The following is a 6,842-nucleotide window of genomic DNA, read 5'->3' as shown; positions in this document are numbered from 1 at the left end:
TAGTATAGTGAGTTCCCTTTGCCTTGCTAAAGCCTAGATAAGTCTATGTCAGCCAGACTGTCCTGCCTGTCATCTGAGGATAGAAAGAGCCAATCTAGATTTATGGAAACCTCTTCCATTAATTAAAATTTTTCTAAGATGTATTTTTTATTTTATATGTATGACTGTTTTCCCTGAATGTATATATGTGTACCATATTTCACCTGGTACTATCAGAGATCGGGAGAAGACATTAGATACCTGGGAGCTGGAGTTACAGATGGTTGTGAGTCACCATGAGGGTGTTACAAACTAAAGGCAGATCCTCTGCAGGAGTCGTACATGCCTTTAACCACTGAGCCATCTCTCCAGCCCTTTCTCTCAATTCTATTAAAGAATTAAAGAATTAATTAATTAATTTTATGTATATGAGTTCACTGCAGCTATCTTCAGAATTACCAGAAGAGGGTATCAGATCCCATTATAGATGGTTGTGAGCCTCCAAGTGGTTGCTGGGACCTGAACTCAGGACCTCTGGAAGAGCAGTCAGTGCTCTTCCCTACTGAGCCATCTCCCCAGCCCCCTGTCAGTTCTTTTTTTTTGGGGGGGGGTGCAGCGAAGTTTATTGATGGTATTCAAGAGAGTAGGGAGGGATCCCTAGGCCCCTCCTGTTATTATGGGGGTCTGGGGTGAAAATTGTGGGCCTCTCTCTTGCTCTCAGTGTCCTTGCTGGGGTGAATGTTCCAGGGTTTCTTACTCCTTGGAGGCCATGAGGTCCACCACCCTGTTGCTGTATTCATTGTCATACCAGGAAATGGGCTTGACAAAGTTGTCATTGAGAGCAATGCCAGGCCAGCATCTAAGGTGGAAGAGTGGGAGTTGCTGTTGAAGTTGCAGGAGACAACCTGGTTCTCAGTGTAGCCCAGGATACCCTTCAGTGGGCCCTCAGATGCCTTGATGTCATCATACTTGGCAGGTTTCTCCAGGGAGCACGTCAGATCCATGACGGACACACTGGGGGTAGGAACACAGAAGGCCATGCTAGTGAACTTCCTGTTCAGCTCTGGGATGACCTTGCCCACAGCCTTGGCAGCACCAGTGGATACAGGAATGATGTTCTGGGCAGCCCCACGGTGATCATGCCACAGCTTTCCAGAGGGGCCATCTGTGATGGTAGTCCTGGCACCTAAATATCATATATCATGCCACCTGGATTTTTTTGAATATTCTTTTCTATTTTTCCTTCCACTATTGTGGTGCTGTTGGACCAAATCCACGTGCTACACATGTACTCTATGAATGAACTACATGACTGGCAAGACTGGGACACTCCTTACTCTTGTTTTTACATAGGTAACCTCCTTTCGAGATAGATTTTTAGCTCCCACTGCCACTCAGCACCTGCTCAATGATTTGTATTATTCCCTTATTGCTTTTCGTCTTACTTTATCTCAATATAGTTATTTGGGACTCGGGCTGTTTAACATTGGAATGAGAAGAGCTGGATAATACCATGTGTTTTCACAGAGTTTAGTCTAGTAAGCAGTGGTGTCACCAAAGTGTGAATAATTCTCCTACTGTGTTGTGTGTAACAAGTTATGGTTGTTATGGTGGTGTTCGAGGATTAGCTCCTTTCTCTCTCTCTCTCTCTCTCTCTCTCTCTCTCTCTCTGTGTGTGTGTGTGTGTGTGTGTGTATGTGTGTGTGTGTGTATGTGTGTGTTTTCTCTGTAGCACAGGCAGGCCTTGAGCTCACACTATCCAACTAAGGTAGGGCCTTGAACTCCTGATCCTCCTGCCCCTACCTACTGCTAGGATTACAAGCACAGCAAGGATCACCTTCTCTGGCTTCCTTTTTCTGTTTTCTTTTTTTTGTTGGTTTGTTTTTAAGACAGGGTTTTTTGTGTAACTTTAACTCTTGGAACTTGCTCTGTAGACCAGGCTGTTCTTGAACTTACAGAGATCTGTCTCCCACGTGCTGGGATTGAAGATGAGTACCACCATCACCACCCAGTGCTGCTCTGTGCTTTAAAAAAAAGAAGATATGAAGGAAGGAGTCCTTGAAGGGGACATTGCACAAGAACTGGCAGTGAGGGGCAGGGAAATCTGTGGGCAAATCCTTTGTAGCTGGGAGGTATTACTGGGCTCTGTTTCAGAAAGTAAGTGGACTTGTTCCTTTAAAAACACAAGCTAGAGGCTTGGAGATATGGTTCAGTGGAAGATCCATGTGTATCAAGCACAAAGCCTTAGATTCTGACCTCCAAATTTGCAAACAATAGTAGAAAACAGGATCTTCAAAATTGTAGGTGGACAAAATGCATCCAAAAATGTATTTACATAGGAATATAGATGTGCCTACATAAAAACAAGAGTAAGTATTCCAGTCTTGCTGGTTATGTAGTTCATTCACAGAGCACATGTGTAACATGTGGATTTGGTCCATTGAGGCTGGGATTGTACCTCAGTGGCAGAGTATGTAGCATGGCTAAGTCTCTAAATTCAACCCCGATATTGAAGAAAAAGAAACTAATACATGCAAAGGAGCCACTGAAATGGTAAGTGTGGGAGCACATGGCTATAATCTCAGCACGCACTTGGGAGGTTGAGGCAGGGGATTTTAAGATTCAAAGACTGCCTGGGATACCAGGCAAAACATGTCTTCAAGTAGTTGACAAAGGGTTGAGAATAGAACTCCATGGCAGAGTTTCCCTAACATGTTTGAAGCCCCGAGTTCAATCCACAGTACCATAGTAATCGCCTGGTAAGTGAGGTCAGAGGATAGAGCATCAAGTAATTACTGGTTGCCTGACAGTCGGGAGAAAAGGAAGCAGCAGCCACAATAGTGGGAGGAAAATGAGAATTTCCCAAAGAGCAAGGGATTAATAGTATTGACTACTTGACTACTGCCAAGTTCAAATAATGTGAAAATTGAAATCCCAGGATTTAGCAATACGAAAGCTATTGCTGAGACTGGTAGGCACAAAAATACAGACAAAAAGGCGGGATTGAATTTAGGAGTGTATGGTATAACCAACAGTTCCTAGAGCTTATTATGATCCCTGTGTGTGTGTGTGTGTGTGTGTGTGTGTATGTTGGACAGTGGATAGAAGGAGATGTAGGTTTGGAAGTCTATTAAAAGGAATATATACACTCACCTTTTCTAAGTCAATTTTGGTAGGTCTTGCCTAAGGCATAGTTGGAATATTGAAAGGAAGAAATAACCTACAGCAGGGACCAACAAACTCTAGCCTTCTTCTGTAAACAAAGCTTTATTGGAGATCTTTGAAGGCATAGATTGCCAACCCTTAGTCTCTACACTAGGATTCCATAAAAGGCTAAAGAAATTTGGAGGTAATTAAAACAAACGAACAAAAAAGAAAAAGCAGCTTATTACAACAGAGGAGGAAAATAATCTGTATAGTTTGATGCGTCTCAACTTTCCTAATGCTCTGACTCTTCAGTACAGTTTTCCATGTTGTGGTGACCCCCAACCATGAAATTATTTCATTGCTACTTCATAACTGTAATATCGCCACTGTTATAAATCATAATGTACATTTCTGATATACTGATGGTTTTAGGGAACCCCAGACCCATAGGTTGACAAATGCTAGTGTAGCTGGAGAATTTACATTTTGTTGCTCAAAGATAAGACAATCTTGACAGCTAGACTCTGCAGACGAGCCCCACACCCTACTGATCAGAAAAGGCATAGAAACAAAGTTTGTTGTGGCATATGTATCAAAAATGAGGAAATCAGGGAAAGATATTTATAGGAATCGCAGCCTCTGCGTGGAGGCTTTAAAGGCTGTCCTGTAGGGTGTGACCTTGTTAGAATTGGAGAGCTTGTGTTTCTGTGTTTTTGAATATTACAAATGAATGCCAAGAAGGAGAAGGAGGAGGAGGAGGAGGAGGAGGAGGAGGAAGAGGAGGAAGAGGAGGAGGAGTACAGAGTGGCAACCAAAGTCTATAACAAATTATCTGCCATTACTTATTTAATCTGGCAAGTGGGTGCAATTGCAGCTAGAGATCAAGGCCATAGTTAATCTGAAGTTAACCTGGGATTACGTCATTTCTTTTCTCAACTGGTAATGAAAGTAATAAAGGAAGTAAAGTATGATAAACTTTATTCACACAGTGCTTATGCAAATACAGCTACTTTTCTTAGTGGCTAAAGCATTTTTCACTGGGCCACCAAACAAATGCCAAGAGCAGATACAAGCTGTCAGAAATGATATTTCAAAGCCCTGAGCATTTCAGGTCTCTTAATAGGGGTGTGTGTAGGGGTGCATAGGGCAGAAGTTGGCTTCAGTCTTCTGCTACGGTGCTCTAAGCTATTTGAACTAGGGCCCCTTGCTCTCTCAGTCAGACTGGCAGGTTAACCAGTTCTCAGGATTTGCCTGTGTCCTCAATTCCAGTGCTAGAGTTCCAGATGAGCACTGCTGTAAATGCTACGGCTGATGGCCCTCAGACCTGCAGAGTACTCTGCTCAATCTGCCTTCTCTAGCTCCTAGGTTTAGAAATTAAATTTCATCCAGGCGGTGGTGAGGCTGTTATCCCCGGGATTTGGGAGGCAGAGACAGGTGGATCTCTGAGTTTGAGGCTAGCCTTGGTCTACAGAATGAGTTCCAGGAATGCCAGGCCTATACAGAGAAATTCCATCTTGAAAAACCAAAAGAAGAAGAGAAGGAGGAAAAGGAGGAGAAGAAGTAACTTTAGTTTGGGTGGGTTTGTAGGGCTGGAGGGATGTCTCAGCAGTTAAAAGAGCATATTGGTTGCTCTTCCAGAGGACTAAGGTCTGACTTCTGCCACCCACATGGTGGTTCACAACCATCTGTAACTACAATTTCAGGGGATCTGAGCCCCTCTTCTGGCTTCCATAGTCACCAAAGACACAAATGGTACACAGACATACATGCACGCAAAACTTTACCTGCATAAATAACATAATTTAAAAAAATAGAAATTTCATTTGAGGGACCAACAAGATGGTTTAATGGATAAAAGAGCTTGCCAGTAATCCTGACAGTTTGATTTCTTCTAGGACTGACATCGTGGAGGGAGAAACTGACTCCCACAATTGTTTTCTGACTTCCACATTAGAGTGTCACAGCCTAGGCATACCAGTGAGCACACATAAATAATAGACTTAAGAAAGAAAAGAAGGACAGAAGAGAAATAATAAATGAATTCAATGGCTAGAGAGAGGGTCCAAGTGATTAAGGGTGTTCTACTTCCAGAGGACCAGAGATTTATTCTCAGCACCTGTTCTGATCACATTGTAAATCCCAAAATTGGATTATACTAAAAAAACAGTTTCTACTTGTGGTGCGGCTCAGCCCTAAGCACACACCTTTAATCCCTCTGGCTGGAATACGGACAGGCCCTTACTACCCACATTTAATCTCAAACAATAAAGGTAAAGTTAGTTTATAGAAGAACGTACCCTTGTTTGAAAGTGATGTTTAAATTAGTGGCAGACAAAGTGATGAATCAGAGAAAGATTTGTCAGAATAGGATCTGCCCAGCTCTCAGGAGAAAAGAGTGGAAAGAGAGGCTACTTGTGGGGCAATGTAGGGAGAAAAAAGAAAAAGGAGGCAGATTTTGTTTTGTTTTTTGCTTTTTTAACTGGGAGAGTTTGACAGAGACAGATTAAAGAGAAAAGAAGTTAGATACAGGTAAAGACAGAATGAGCCAGAAAATGAGAAGGAGCTAGAAGATTAGAACAGATTGCCAAAGTTAGTGTGAGGCCAAGCAGAGCAATTCAGGAGAGACAGAGATAGAAAAGCCAGATTGAATCAGTCAGCCTGGGAGGGGAATTTGAGCCAGAACACCCAAGTAAGACCAGCCAGAGTTCAAAAACAGCTTGAAAGGGTGAGCTTATTCAGCTGTAAGTCTCAGAGGCTGAAAACATTCTAGGCCTAGATAAGACTGTATGGAGGCTACAAGCTTCCAGGTCTAGGCCCAGGTTAGCAGACGGAGGCAGAAAGCTTCGGAGACAACAGTTATATCAGGTGAATAAAAGTTATAATTCCAAATAACAACAATCTCTAACTCCAGGTTGAAGATACCTCTGTTCTCTATAGGCACCTGCACTAACAGACACATTCTCCCACATAGACACACGATTTACAATAAATAAAATAAAATAAATAAAAAATACAATCTTTGTCAGAAGGAAGTAGCAAGTACTTGAAAAACATAAATATTAACATTTTCTCTGACAGTTCATTACTCAGATAAAATATTTAGGGAAATCATAAGACCCTTCTCTTTGTAGAATAACCAATACAAGCTCAGATGCCCAGGTTCAGTGACTGGATGCTTCCATCTTAGTAGCAAGAGTAACAAGAGGACCCACTCAAAACGCTTTGAGAGACACATGTCATTGTGGGCTTTCCCACCTGTGCCCAGATCCCAAATGACCCAGAGGTGTACTTGTGAATAAATGCCTAGCTCAGAAAATTAGGCTCGTTTCCCTGACTACCTTGTAACTTACATCACCCGTTTAAACTGTCCTATGCCTGTCACATGGCTGGTCACCACTCCTCAGTTTCACATGACCTTCCTGAGTCCGGCTGCAGAATCCTGTGCTTCCCTCTTTCCCAGAGTTCCAATCTCTCTGCTGGAACTTGCATCTGCTACTTCCTGCCTTTTGCTAACAGGCCATCTGCTTTGAATTGGCAGGTGATGCTTCCACACTGTGCACAAGAGCACTACACATAGCAATCACCCAGCTTTCATTGCTGACTAGATGTAATCACACAAGTGTTCTTAAAAATGCATCTGCAGCCCAAATTCTAGGTCTTTCGAAACAAGAATGTATTCATATATTCTAACTTTCCGATCATATACATCACATATA

General features: G+C 42.5%; 1 pseudogene; it reads right to left on the bottom strand.

Moving 5' to 3' along the window:
• On the bottom strand, positions 588 to 1,164 carry Gm2221 (predicted gene 2221; annotated as a pseudogene).

Source organism: Mus musculus, chromosome 8, assembly GCF_000001635.26.
Source record: "Mus musculus strain C57BL/6J chromosome 8, GRCm38.p6 C57BL/6J".
Classification (NCBI taxonomy): Eukaryota; Metazoa; Chordata; class Mammalia; order Rodentia; family Muridae; genus Mus; species Mus musculus.
This window is presented reverse-complemented; position numbering and strand designations above follow the sequence as displayed.